Here is a 14,798-nt window from a genome sequence, read left to right as displayed (position 1 = left end):
ATGGGTAAAAAAACTAATTGCAAAGCATAAAGCTTTAGATGCAGGGACAAGTTGGGGCAACTCTGTCTTTCCAGAACTCAGGTGATGAATGCCAGGGTCAGTGGTGACCAGGGGAACAGCAGTCTCAGATTCAGCCTCCTTTATATGAGATGAAAAGAGGTTGCCGAGAGCCAAAGACCGACTCAATCTTAGTCATCTTGGCCCGTGGCGTGCTGAAGTAACCCATAAAGATGCAGAATCACTGCCAGCAGAGTCAGAGGGAGCTCTCTGCTGTATCTTCCCTGACACTAGGGAAAGGCCGTGGTTGAGGTGCACACCTGAAGACCAGACAGCATATCTGATGTGCTGAGGAAGGTATTTTAAAGCCTTTCTCTGGGTATTAGTTAATTTTAAAGACTCATTCATCTGGACATTGTGATACAGGTCTGCAATCCCAGAATTTGGGACCTGTTGAGGCAGGAGAATCCCAGGCTTGAGGTCATCCTGAGGTACATGGTGACATTCCATCTCAACAAAACAAAGGCAAAAGAATAAGAAAATCCTAATGGTTGACTATGAACACAAATGTGGACCAATTAAGAAATGGTCTTTGAAGTAGTTGATGGGTTATGCTAAGCTCAGCGAAGCTCAGCCTCTACTTAGACATGTGCTATGTGTTTGTGTCCCCCTGCCGTGTGTGTGTGTGTGTGTGTGTGTGTGTGTGTGTTTAGTGGCTCAATAGCATTCATTTCTCCTCTTTGTGCATGTATCTGTGTGGTATGCAAGCATGTGTATAGGTATATTTACTGTAATAGGTATATGTGTGCTTATGTGTATGCAGACTGGAGGGTATAGGTGGGGTGGGCATCTACGTATTGATGTATTGATATGGGATATTTGTTTTTGTTTTTTTGTTTGTTTGTTTGTTTGTTTTCAAGACAGGCTTTCTCTGTATAGCCCTGGCTGTCCTGGAACTCACTCTGTAGACCAGGCTGGCCTCGAACTCAGAAATCCGCCTGCCTCTGCCTCCCAAGGAGATGGGATCTTTTATTTTTCTATTTTAACTTCCTTCCTTCTTTCCTTCCTTCCTTCCTTCCTTCCCCTGGTACTGGGTATAGAACCCAGGACTTCACACATGTTAGGCACTATCATGAGCTATGCTCCTAGCTCTGTTTATAAGCATTTTTGTTTCTTTCTTTGTTTCTTGAGACAGGGTTTTTCTATCTAACAGTCCTGGCTGTTCTGGAACTTGCTTCATAGACTAGGCTGACCTCAGACTCCCAGAGATCTGCCATCTTTGCTTCCAGAGTGTTGGGATTAAAGGCATATGCCACCACACATTAACCCATTTTTTAGCATTTTTAAGTGTAGTGCCATGATGTTTGGCTCGGTCATATTATTATACGGCCAGCATTCAACATCCTCTTCATCTTCCTAGACAGGAGCTGCGCACCACCCAACTCTTACTCAAAGTCTTGCCTAGGCAAAAGCTCTTCTGCTGCTTCCCAGTAATTGGTTTATTTAGACACAGAATTAATACTCAGAAGTAATAGAAGAATACTCTAACCTCTGTGTCAAGTCTTCACCACGCTGTTTGGCCCAGGCACCCAGTTCCACTGAAGCCAGCAAGACCTTTGTTTTTGTTGATTTTTGGGTTTTTTGTTTTTGATTTTGTTTTTTGTTTTTTGTTTTTTTTTTGTTTTGTTTTTTGGTTTTTTTTGAGCATCTTGGGAGGGCGTGAAACTCTCGCTACAGGAGTGTTGCGCTTTCAGACCTGGAGTGTGGATCAAAAGTTTTCTTAGACTAGCATCTCAGTCAACCTGGTCTTTCTTCTTTTCTTTTCTTTTCTTTTCTTTTCTTTTTTTTTTTTTTTTTTTTTTGGCCGCAGAGCCAAAGTGGCCCTCGAGTTCTGATAAAGCATGTGTGCACAGCTGCTGCAGGGACCAGGAAGGTGGCTGTGCTCACAGGCAGTGTGGCTTGTAGAAGGTGATCCATCACCTGCACCACCACGTCCTTGCTGGGCAGAACAGTTTTGGAGCTGGATTTTGTCCTGCAGGGATGGTCCTCTCTGAAGGGGGAGGTCTTCCCAATGTTTGCATTTCCTTGGAGTCCTCACTGTGGAGAGATCAGTGACTCTGCAGGTCAGCAGCAGGGTTGGTCTTGTGAAGGTTTCTTATGTAGGGACAAAGATTGCTAGGAGAAAAGAGAGAGAGGGTTGTAATGATCCTTTAGTTTGCCAGTAAAATTTGTCAAAGCCGGAGGGCAGTTTGAAGGAGTCATAGTTGAATTTCACATCTATTGAGAGTGTGCCATAGGAGTTAATCCCCTGGGCTCGGCACATGAGTTCGGCCCAGGCTTGAGAGCTACCTGCTTGTGACTTAAGGATAAGTTGTTTAAAGTTAAGTTTCCTCATCTGAAGAGTGGACATAGAGATCGCCACTCTTTGTAAGGTCATACAGATAAGACATGCATAGCACACTGAAGATCTTAGCACTTCTATATAAGGCTTCCTGTGTGCCTGGGCAGGAAAGATGAAGTGAAAAATGATGGTTTTAGCATATAGTATACATCTATAATTACATGTGTACATAGGATAGATAAGTGTATATATACATGTAGATGTGTGAATGTGAGTGGGTGTGTGCGTGCATGCGCGTGCGTGCGTGCATAAATCTTGTCATTCTCCTGTTCAGATTGTCCCTGTTGAAGGTGGCCGTGATTGGTAAGCAGTGAAGGACTCCAGAGGCCCCCTGCAGCTGGAGTGGGCAGATAGAATAAGAAAGCTGTGAGAGTCAGGGCTCCTGAGCTGTTTCTACATGTTACCCGCTTTCCTTTGAGCACTAGGTTGGAATTCGCTGTCTGTAGCTAGGTTCATTATATAACTGTGAGTCAAGCCTTCCCTTTCTCCTGCTTATGAACAGCAAAACAAAATCAGTTCAGTTTGGGAGGCTCTGGAAGCTTACCAGCTGACATGCCCAGATTCCACAGGAGGGAGAGAGAAGACTGTGTCACCCAGCACTTTTCCTTCCTTGGCTTTCTTCTGCACAGGCCCTAAGGGAGGTTTGCAGGATGGGGGTCAGGGAGAGCAGGAACAGTCCCCTATCTCCTGCGCTGGAGTTTTGCTGCCTGCCTTGCTTCACTTGGAAAGGGCATTGAGCAATAACGCATCGTGGGCGTGTGAAGAATGGAGTCCTTAGAGCAAGCAGCCTGACAGGGAAATTCGGAAAATGTAATACAGAAATGTGGGTCCTCGCAGCTTCTGTGACCGCAACAAAGGGACTGTTGGGAGAACTTCTGAAGTCAGTTCTGTTTTGAAAGCCATTTTGTGCTCAGTGTGTACCCTCACAGAAGTCTGTGTCCCTGCGCCCAGCTGGGGAGCTCTTGGGTGGGAGGTCTTCGCAGCAGGAACTGGATCTGGAAAGACTAAATGGAAGAGGCAGGGCTGCTCTGGAGTAGACTGTGCCAACTAAGGTGCCGGATGTTATCATTCTCTGCTTGGCTTTTTAATAAAAATTATGTTTCGCGCAGTTGCTCGTGGGTGGGTGTGTACCCGCACAAGTAAGCTTTTCTGTGCACGTGTGGATGTCAGCGGGTACCGCGTGGGATTCAGTTCTCTCCTTCTACCAGGTAGGTCCCAGAGACTGAACTCTGTAGCTGAGCCCTCTCCCTGACTCCTACTTGGCTTGATGGGAAGAATTCCTAGGGTGATTTCCCCCTGGGTTACAAGGTAGTCCCCTGGATGACATCATCGTGGGGAAATGTTACAGTTAAGTTACAGTTAAGGCTATGGATACAAACAGGCAAAAAGGCCACATGTGTGTAGTATGTTTCTTCTTCCGGTGATGTCTTCTTCGTGTAAATTGTATGAAGAGCATAAACATTAAAACTGTTTTTGCATTAGGAAGGGAAAAAGTCATTCTTCTGCCATAGAACATTGTATATTTTTCTGTAAAATCTGCTTCACCTTGCCCATGGAGTGTTGAATGGTTTTGTTTTTGATTTTGATTTTTTTTCTTTTAGCTTGATAGTTCTCTGTTTTAATTATGTGGGTGGAGACTGGTGGAGGCTGAGGGGAGAAGCCAGGCTTAGAGAATTAAGCATGATGTGTTTCTTTGAGGCTACCCCATCACCCCTTCCTGCTGGCCGAACAACCGTGGGACCTGGCACATCACTTCCTGTCCAAGTTGGCACCGAGAGTGGCGCAGTGACTCTGCCCAGTGTTTTCCGACCACACTTGGCGGGTGGCCAGCCACATACGGTCGCTCCGAGAATCAACTTAGCTTCCTGCTACTTTGCTTTCTGCAGCCTTGGGCAGCATCCCCGCACTTTGGTACCTCTGCCCTCTGCAGCTTGGAAGAGTCCCATTGAGTCCCCAGACCCTGCCTTTGTGAAGCTCTGGCTTTCTGGATGGCCTCTATTTGCCTGGTTCCTTCCCCGTGCCGGGTCCTCAAGTCCTTCCTAGGAGAGATCATATCATGTGCTTTCTTGTGGGAAAAAGGAAGATGGCGGCCTGATGGTCATTTTCTTCTCCAAGCAGAAAATAACTCACGTAACCGTTCTGAGTGCTCTCTCAGTTAAGCCCTAGAACTGAGAGCTTTCCCATGTGTGACCCTGATTGCTGAGCGAGCCTTGGAGAAAGACTCCAAGACACTGACCTTGGTCTAGTGGCTGCGATATGGAAATGTTCTAAGGAGGACTACCTTGTGTAGTTTGAGAGAGACAGATGGGAAGCAGCTGTGAGGACTGGGTCTCATCTCCCTAGTGCGCACAGGCAGCAAACGGGCTGGTATTTTCGTTATTTTCTGTTCTTGGCAATCTGAGTATTTTCTAAGGTCATTTATGCTGTCTGCCATGTTTCCTCCGAGCCCTCGCAGTTGTTAAGAAGTCCATTCAAGCCATTCCAAATATTTTCTACTGTGTTCCCCTCCCTCAATTCTTGCAAACTCCACTCAATGCATAATTCAAAGCCTCTTCCACATTGTTTAACCTTTCTTTCTTAGCATCACCTACTGCCAGACCCCCTTCCTCATCTCTGTGGTAGCATAAATCACAATATTAATGCTGAGAATGCAAATCCTTTTATTACAGTATGTGGGTCAGAAGTCCAATGTGGATCTCTCTAGGATAAAATCCAGAGTCTGGCAAAGCTGGCTCCCCCGGAAGAACTTGACTTAATTATTTCTCTATCTCTGTGCTAAGACTCTGTAACCAAGGCAACTTGAAAAGAAAGAGTTTACAGTTCCAGAGGTTAGACTCCATGGCCATCATGGTAGGGAGCATGGCAGCAGACAGGCAGGCATAGGCAGGCATTGTGCTGGAACAGTAGCTGAGACCTTACATTTGAGACACAATCAGGAGGTAGAGAGCTGGAAATGCATGGGGTTTTGAAACTGTAAAGCCCACCGTAGTGACACACCTCCAACCCTGCCACGCCTCTAGTCCTTCCCAAGCTGTTCCACCAAATGAGGCCCAAACATTCAAATATACGAGTCTGTGGGGGCATTCTCATTCAGACCACCACAGGACCAGGCCTTTTTCCTGGTCCTGGTTTATAGAGGCTGCATGGATTTCCTAGCTCATGACACCCCCCCACCCCTATCCATTTTCAAGGGGTAAGCCCTATTTATATTTCAAATGTCCTCTCCATTTCTTCCTGCTATTTGGGATTCATGACTAGACCTGACCCATTTGGGTAATCCAAGATAAGGTCCCCATGACAGCATCCAGCCAGTAGAATCATCTTTGCTTTGTACCTTATGTGTTCACAAGTTTGGGAATTAGGAGTAAAGCAGTTTCAAGAGGTACAATTTCCTGCCTGTTTTACAAAGTAGCATGCACACCCATAATACAGTCAACTGTCTGGTCTCAGCTTACAGATGTTACTTGCATAGGTGGAATTAGAAGCATTTTCTCCAAGGTGCGTCTCTCGCACTGAACCAGGAGCCATGCACCTTGCGGTTAGTAATTAAGTCAAACATTCAACCTTTGGGTCACAGCTCCTTTGGCGGGGGTGGGGGTAGGGGTGGGGTAGGGGTAGGGGTGGGGGTGGGGGTTAGGGTGGGGGGGTTGAAGAACCCTTAGGCAACCCCAAGAAAACACAGAGATTTACATTATAATTCATAACAGTAGCAAAATTACAGTTATGAAGTAACAACGAAAATAATGTTATGGTTGGCGGTGGGGGTCACCGTAACTGTATTAGCCAGGAATTATATTAAACGTTTGCAGCATTAGGGAGGTTGAGAACTGCTGTATCAGATGAGCTGAAGAGTAGAAGTCCCTCCTCCCAGTGAGGAGGGACTATCCTCCTAGTGACTGACTATCCTCATTAGAGTGAACTGAAGAAATAAGCCTGCCGTCCACAAGACACCCATTCATAACTGAAATACGAGCGCCAGTTTATAAAACTGAGGTGTCTCCACCGGGCTCGGTCTTCTTTGAAGGTGAAGCTAAGCTGTATTGTTTGATCCTGTGTTCTTTGTTGGAACATTGGGCCCTTCTGTGCCATTTTGGCATGCTACCCAGAGAGGTCCCTTTGTGGGGGGCAGAAGCCCCTCCCTCTCCTCAAGACACCTGGAATTTGATGCCAGCTTCCATCCGACAGCTGGCTAGCCTTGGTCCTTACAAGCAAGGTCTTGTCTGAGGAAATAATTTGCAAGAAGATCAAAGCATGGATGGGCTAAATTAATTTTTCAACAAACTCCTGGTTTAGAAGAATGTAAACCTCTACCGGCTCTGAATACTTTCAAGTCCTTGATAAGCGAGGAATTTTTGAGTCTCTTTGTTTTTTTTTTTTTTTCTTTTAAGATGTCTGTGTTTGATTGATGTGTTTCAATATGCTAAAAAAAACTCTGAAAACTTGAACCAGCCTATGTAAGATTTGAAGGAAGCCCTGCAGTAAATGACCTGATGCAATTGTCCTCCCTGTGTGATTGCAGCTCCTGCCTTTTGCCTTTCGCCTGCCACCTTTCACCTTTTACCTTTAGCCCTTTGCCTGTCATCTTTCATAGAGCACTGGTTCTCACAGGATGGGGGTGGGGAGTGAGAATTCTCCATGGTCATTCAGCTGTGCAGAGGCATTTCTGGTCACTGTGACTTGGGAGGTGTCACTAATGTCTACAGAACATGAGTGGAGATGCTCTGGATCCCCTGTGGTGCCCACTGCGGCCCCACAACTGAGAGCTGTATTACCCCAGGATCAGCAAGGCCTGAGGTGGAAGAGTGTAGACACTTTCTGTTTTTCAGTTATTGGGTGTTTCTCTTATCCAACTCTTTAGTTCCCCTTCCTTTCCTTTATCCTCCCTCCCTTCCCCTCTTCCTTCTCCCTCCCTCTCTTCCTTCCTCCTCCCTCCTTCTCTATCTTCTTTGTCTCCTTCCCACCCTTCCTCTCTTTTTTCCTCTCTCCCTTCCTTTTGTCCTTCCCACTTTATTCCTCCTTTCTCTCCTCTTCTCTCTCTCCCTCCTACCATCCCTTCCTTCCTTTCTTTCCCCTCCCTTTCCCCTCCTTCCTTTCTTTTTTCCCTCCCACCCTTCCTCCCTTCATTCCTCTACCCACTCCTTTCTTCCCACCCTTCCTTTGTTGTGAGACAGGGTAACTTATTTCCTTCAAGGCAACTTGTAGACAAAAGACCGTGTTGGGTCCTTGCAGTTTCAGAATTAAGAGCATGTGACCCTCACTGTGGGGACCATGGCCACAGGCAGGTAGGTTGGTGCAGGAACGGTAGCCAGGAGCTTACTGACATTTTGAGACACAACCAGGAGGCAGAGAGCTAGCTGGAAATGGTGTGGGACTTTGATTGCCAAGGCCTGCCCTGCTGACACAGCTCCTTCAACCATGACACACCCCTTAACCTTTCCCAAACAGTTATACCAAGTGAGGACCAAGCATCCAAATTTATGAGTCTGTAGAGGCCACCACATAGTGTCTCACTACTGTGGGCCTGGATACCCTGGAACTCACTATGTAGACCAAGCTGGCCTTAATCTCACATCTACCTGACTCTCCAGTGCTGGGATTAAAGGCACAGATTATCATACATACCTCGTTGATGTCTTAACCCTATTACTGTATTGAGTTTCCTAGGTGATAAGGATGCAGGTCCACTTGGTTTCTCAATAAATGAAGCCACTTGCCCTGGGCACACATACTTCTTTGTTGTTGCTTGTGGCCTGCACCATGGTGGCCAAGGCCTTTTTCTTTTTTTCTTGGGTCAGAGTTATTCAGGGCAGGAGTGAGAAGCAACTGGTAACTGTGGTGGAATCAGCTGGGCAAAGGTAGAAAGAACATTACAGGTTTCGGATGCTCTGAGCGTCTGCTTCTCACCTAAAAAATAGCTGCTAACGCGAGTGACTTAGTATGGACATTTAAGACAGATGCACCTGCAAAGCGTCTGTCACAGAATAAAAGCACATAAACGCCAGTTGTGGACCATGTAAATGTAAGTGCCCCTTTCCCAGGCACCTTGTACAAGGGACCTAGAAGTGTTTAATACGTTAACATTTTCATAAAGAGGTCTTAGACATCCTGGGTTTGTTCTCCACTCTCTCTGGAAGAGAAAGGCAGCTTCTAACTCTTCAGTAAAGGTTACTTCACGATGGACAAAGCAATCCCCAGTGCCTCCTAAGCACGTGGCCTCAGGCCAGAGCTATTTTTAACACTGCACTGACAGCAGCTAGTTCAAGTTGTAACATTCCTGACTTAATTACAGAGCCCAACAGGTCCTTCACACAGGTGGGTTTCAGGGTTTCTTAGATCTGACAAAAGCTAGAGGGCTCATTTGTCTAGATTCCTGTTCCTTCTCCCTCCCCCCTCCTCCTCCTCCTTTTCCCCCTCCTGCTGGCAATTAATCCGAGGGCCTGGTACAGTTATAGGCAGGCTCTGTTCTACTCAATAGCATCTACACCCACACAACACACACACACCCACACACTTTAAAATTTGAATTCCGAGCACTTCACTTAGTTACAAAGACCAACCTTATACTTGCAACTCTCCTGTCTCACCGTCCTAAGTTACTAGGGTTATGGGCTGGGTACCAGGTGAAGCGCACTGTTTGAGACTGGCTTAAAGTATGAGTCTAGGGATCAGATTTACATTAGAGTCCTATGGTTGATGATATCGGGTCCACTGTTTCCGTTTGTAAAACAATAACGGTCTCATAAATGGTTATTAAAAGAATCTAATTAGGATATATTTGTACCACCTCTGGAACAGTAAATATGTAAAAAAAAAAAAGGTACTTATAAGCATTATTGGTTAAAAATATCCTTTTAAAGTATCAGGTCCATGTAGGGTTTTGTTATTGTTACTAATTTTTTCTGTTTCTTTGAAAATTGTTACTGGCTTTTTTTTTTTTTTTTTTGGGTAAAGATTTTTTGAGACAAGGTATCTCTCTGTAGCCCTGGCTGTCCTGGAATTCACTCTGGAAGATGGAACTGGCCTTAAAATTCACCTGCCTTTGCCTCCCTAGTGCTAGGATTAAAGGTGTGTGCCACTGTGACCAGCTGTGTCTCTGGCAGTTTGTTAGGGATTGCGTTGAATCTATAGATAGCTTAGGTAATGCAGTCATTTTAGCTATATTCTGATCCATGTACACAAGCTATCTTTCTATTTATTAGTATCTTTTTCAATGTCTTTTGTAAATATCTTGTAGCTTTCTCTTCTTGGTTTAATTTGTTTCTATCATTTTTATTCTTTGATACTATTGTAAATGAGATGATTTTTTCTACTTTGGGTAGTTCATAATGTATTTCATGGTGTTTTTACAGCCTGGAATGTTTCTGTGTGACACTATTCCTCGAGAGACAAGAACAAACATCTATTTATCCCAGAAAGGGAACTACTGACAGACCAAGGTGAGGAGTTCAGCTGGGTGAGCCAATGAGATTTCTGGGGTTATTATCAGGAGCAGATAGGACTCAAAGACAGTTGCACCACCAAATCCACCCTGGCAACCTGGAGTGCAGTGCACGAGCTCCACCTGGGCGGCTCAAAGGATTGGAGATGGTTCTTTCCTTGAGGTTCAGTTTCAGCTTCTCCCAGACAGCTCAGCTGATTGATGGCTTTGTTGGTTTGAGCCTCTTTTAGGCAACTCAGCTTGTGTGACAGTGCCTCCCAGCAGTTGTTATTGTATATATATTTTTGGGGAGGGAGGAGCCTAGTGAATCTGGTCAGCTTCAGGGACTTCCTGAAGCCTTTGGATTGTTCATATCCTGAGTTTAAGCACTTCCCTGCTGGGTGGAATATTTCACCTGTGTCTCCAAGATGGGAGATTTTCTCTCCAAGGAAATGGCTATATAGAAAACAGTAATTCACATTTTAATTTTAACAAATTTCTGGTGGAATTGTTATGGTTTTTGATATTTAAGATTATATTGTCCTGCAAACAGACAATCTAACGTCCTCTGTGAGTTGGATGGATTTTTTTTTTCTTGTCTTCTTGCTCAGGTCTGATCCTATACTGTCTAGAACTGACAGGAGTGGGTATTCTTGTGTTGTTCTGATTTAAAGGAAAAGCTCTTGACTTTCTACTACTGAGTCTAGTGGTGATGGTAAGATTGTTATATATAGACTTTATTATTTTGAAGTACATTTCTTTCATACCTCTTTGAGGGGGCTTTTTTTTTTTAAATCATGAAGGTATATAAAATTTTGCTGGATGCTTTTTCTGTGCCTATTAAGACGATTATGAAATTTTAGCTTTTGATTTTGTTAATGTGGTGTATCATACATATTGATTTGCATATATGCTGAACCCTGTTTGCTTCCCCGGCATAAGTTTCACTGATAATTGTGTGTAGTCACCTTTTTTTTTTGAAGCAACAGCTGAAGAATTTAATGTGTTATATTGCATATGAATGGAGTCAAGATTATTGAGTATAGAGTTTGGATGCAGAATGACACGTAGTTTGAGACTATAGTCAACTTGTAAGTGTACTATTCTGGCCTGGAATAGTGTGTATGTGAGCGTGCATGCACACGTGATGAATATAGAGTCAGTTTCAACTTTCTACCACATGGGTCCCAGGGATTGAACTCGAGGTTGTCAAATTTGGTGGCAAGCGCCTACCTTCCTTGGCATATTTCTCGATACATAGACACAACTATGGCTCTGGCACAGAGAGGGTGGTCATAGGCTTGGTACTTACTGTGTTCACTGGTAATAATGAGTCCTAGCACACAGCAGTTCATGGAGAGACAAGTCAATATCGTGTGTAGCATAACTCAGGTTGAGACTGGTTTGTAGCTAAAAGAAATGGAGTTTGTGTAGCTGGAGAAATAGGCCAGAGCGCAGAGCCAGGGTTCTGGTAGGAGAAGCACAAGCCTGTATAGACACTTAACAGTGGGAATCATCCAGAAAGCCAGAGAAGAAACCTTCTGGGAGAGGTGGAGCTAATCGGTGAGGCAGAGGCATGTGCTCTGAAAGGAGGGGGAACATGCGGTGTCAGACCAGAGGGAGCGAAGTTTGAGACCTGGCACTGGAGAGTAGGGTTGGCTGTGCATTGGGTGGGTGGGGGGGGGTGGGTGTAGACCATAGAGGTACGCTGAGTTAAGAAATCTTGAGCTGTTTTTGGAGGGTAGTGGGAAATCTCGGGGAGTTTTAGTTTGGCGAGCATTGTAATAGGAGATAGCAGGCTGGAGGAAATGTTTGCAGTGTGAGTGTGTGAGAAAGGTCTGAGAGCAGCAGAGCCCCAGGAGGATACCCAAGTGAGTGGAAGGCTAGCCCGGCCTAAGGCGTGGCTGGAGGAAAGTGAGCCCATTAGAGTTTAGGAGTAGACTGTCTGGGTTGATGGAATGCAAAGGGAAGAATCTAGGTCAGTGCTGGCCCAGGTTTCTTGGGACGGCTAAGAAATCCTGGGATGTTGGTTGGAGACAGTGAGCTAGCTCATTTAAATGATGGATAGGGTTAGGAGGGCGTTGTTAAAGGAGACTGCTGGTTGGAAAGGAGAAGGAATTGAGCTCTATGCGTCTTTCCCTAGACGGTAGTGCATTTGTGAGGTAGTATTATCACCTGGTTATAGAAAAAGCTGAGGCAGAAGCCCCAGGAACAGCATGCAAGGGAGGTGGAGGCTGATAGTGGGGAGGATCACGCAGCTGAGAGGACCATTTCCAGGAGGGAGCAATGGCTAGTGTCAGATTGTGCGGAGCAGTGAGAATTGAATAATTTCTGCTGGATTTGGCAACAAGAACCATGTAAGAAATTGGGTGATTGCCTGGTTGGCCCCAATGAAGAGTCAGGGTGCATTGCACAAACATAGTACTTCCTCTGGCCTGGAGAGGGGCTTCTGGGGACCAGGAGGAATGTGCCCCTTCTAGATGGGCACAGTTCCTGGGTACATAGCTTGGTGAGTGGACACCATGGATGGAACTTCAGCCCCTATATGCCACCATAGCAGGGTGCTCTTGTTCAGTCTGCAAACCGCTGCTCTTAAACACCCAACAGTACAGCCCCAAATGACACTTGTGCAAAGGTCTAGAGCAAGGCTGTGTGGACAGACAGACCTTTTAAGGTTTTAGTTGTGAGGAAGGTGGGTCTGGAGGCACACTTGGGAACAGTGTCCCACGCCTTTGCGGATTGTGGCAGTTGTCACCATCGTTCCCAACCTCTGGGTCTTTGTTACCAGGTAGGAGTTCCTCCCTGTTCAGTCTCCTGTAGCCATTCATACCCCACATGTACAAAATGGGAGATACTCTGCGCGGCTGCATTTCTGTCTCCAGGCACTTTGTCAGGCAATCTGCGTTTTAATAATATGGCTCAGCACATTCTATCTTGGCAACCCAGAGACATCGCTCTGGTTAATGAAAAGCAGCCGATAATTCAGTGAGAGGTTGACAAGGCCTTAGTGTGTGGCCCCCCCTTGACTGCCAGTCTTGGGAAGTGACAGGAAGTGTTCTCCGACTTGCAAGCTGCCTTGCGTCTGGCCCTGAGAACAGGGTATGAATGGTTCTCACCAGATAGCCTGGCAACAGCTTTCCCAGAATTTTGGGAGCAAATCAAGTCATTATCTCAACAATGTAAAAACTGCCTTCCCAGCTCTGTTACCGTTTGAAACATTTGGGGCTGATGGGGCGGAGAAGAGTTAATTAGCGACTCTCCTGGTGTCCTTTTTCAGCCTTCTCAAATGGCAGTCCAAATGCCCTGGCTGCTCATTTGACGATACTGTTCCATTTGATACGAACGATTGATGGTTTAATTTTGTGAGCCCCTCCAAGCTGAGGCTAACAGTGTCTTGGTTTCAATGGTCAAGCAATACCTAGAGACACAACGCCAATGGGGAAGGAGTTGAATTTGCAAAACCCACTAAGAAAATCCTGGGTGAGTCTGCTGGGTGCTGATTCTGTGCTCAGGAATATCTTCTAGTGCAACAATGTATAAATCTAAATCCATTGAAAGAAAGTAAACAAGTTTAAATGTTAGCATTGGCTTAGTATATGAGACAGCGAGAATGGGTGATGAAGAACAGTGCGTTCAATTCGATCCTGGTGCTAGAGAGCTGATTTAAATAATTACGGGCCATACTGGCTGAAGATTAGGTATTAGATGTGGGTTCACTCCTTCTAATTTCTGTCTATAGATGTATTTAGGTCTTTTTCTATTAAATTGTTTTCTGTGTAGCTTAAAAGTAGGACTGGTGCCCATCATCTCTTCCCAAGTGGTGAACACCACTAAACAAATGATAGTCTTGCTCTATAACTCCAGAAGACATCCGTGGCATCTTTCACTGATTAAGGAAAACATGGTGGAGAGCAGGTTTGGGGCAGAATATATTGATGCAGTCTTATTTCCAGCAGTGGCTAGTCATGTTCCAATTCTGGAAGGGAGCTAATTGCTGTGAGATAGGAGGCTTAAATGTCAAGAGATCTCGTGTGTAACAAGGGAAGCAAAGTAAAGTGGATGGTTTGTTGCCTGCACCATAAATATGACAGCTATGTGAGGTCAGATGCTTGTTAATTAGATGGGTGTGACCCATGCACATACATTAGCCAAGTATGTGCTTTTGGTTATCTATTTAAACAAACAAATCCAGATCAGTGTGTGTGCACTCAAGCACTTTGTGTGTGTGTGTGTTCATTTAGTCAGGACTGTTGATAAATACCTCTCCATTCTTTCAACCCCCATTTTCCATAAGGTGAAGTTTGTATCTGTGTTAGAATATGTTTTTTCTGTGTTTAAGAAAACCATTTATCATGCTTTTTAATTTGACTAAATCTTCTTACAAGTATTAAAACCCTTTATAGTTATAATATTACAGACACAAATAATGCCAGTAGTCCATGGCCAACTATATTATGAATAACTAGTGAAAGTGGCCAGGGAGGGTTTTCTCATGCCTGGCAACCAGCAGAAGATTTTCTGTTTTGTTATTTTGCTAGAATGGCTTTCCAAAGGACTGCTACTTAACGCGAGAATCCTGCTTTGTTTAACTTGATACAGGTGAACTTGATACTGACCCTCCTTTTCAGCCCTCAGAGGCTGGTATAGATGTCTCTGGGTACCTCCCAGGTCTATTTTTAACAGTAAACAACAGGGTTATTTGCCAAGAACTTGACAAGAGAATACAAATACTTACAAAGTGGCACTCTTGAGTTGTGTGACAAAATCCATCAGATGTGCCCACTGGCACAGGCCTGTAGTTCCCAGTACTTAGAAGGTTGAGGCAGGAGGATTGTCAATTCAAGGCCTGCCTGGGTAACTTATTAGGACACTGCCTCAAAATAAAACTATACAAAGTGCCTGAATAGAACTCAGTGGTTCTATGCTTGCTTAACATGTAAAAGGTGAACGTGTCGTGTGGTTACATGTTAGTGATTACATAGG

At 45.0% G+C, this 14,798-nt stretch overlaps 1 protein-coding gene across 1 annotated transcript in view; it reads left to right on the top strand.

The window, feature by feature from the left end:
- The window catches only part of Kank1 (KN motif and ankyrin repeat domains 1), a 187,440-nt gene that overhangs the window by 21,461 nt on the left and 151,181 nt on the right, over positions 1–14,798 (top strand). The window contains exon 2 of the mRNA XM_052187924.1: positions 9,748–9,834. The gene's annotated coding sequence lies outside the window, so the exon portion shown is untranslated. The remainder of the gene's footprint in view (positions 1–9,747; positions 9,835–14,798) is intronic.

The sequence above is a fragment of the Apodemus sylvaticus genome, chromosome 1 (genome assembly GCF_947179515.1).
Source record: "Apodemus sylvaticus chromosome 1, mApoSyl1.1, whole genome shotgun sequence".
Taxonomy (NCBI): Eukaryota; Metazoa; Chordata; class Mammalia; order Rodentia; family Muridae; genus Apodemus; species Apodemus sylvaticus.
This window is presented reverse-complemented; position numbering and strand designations above follow the sequence as displayed.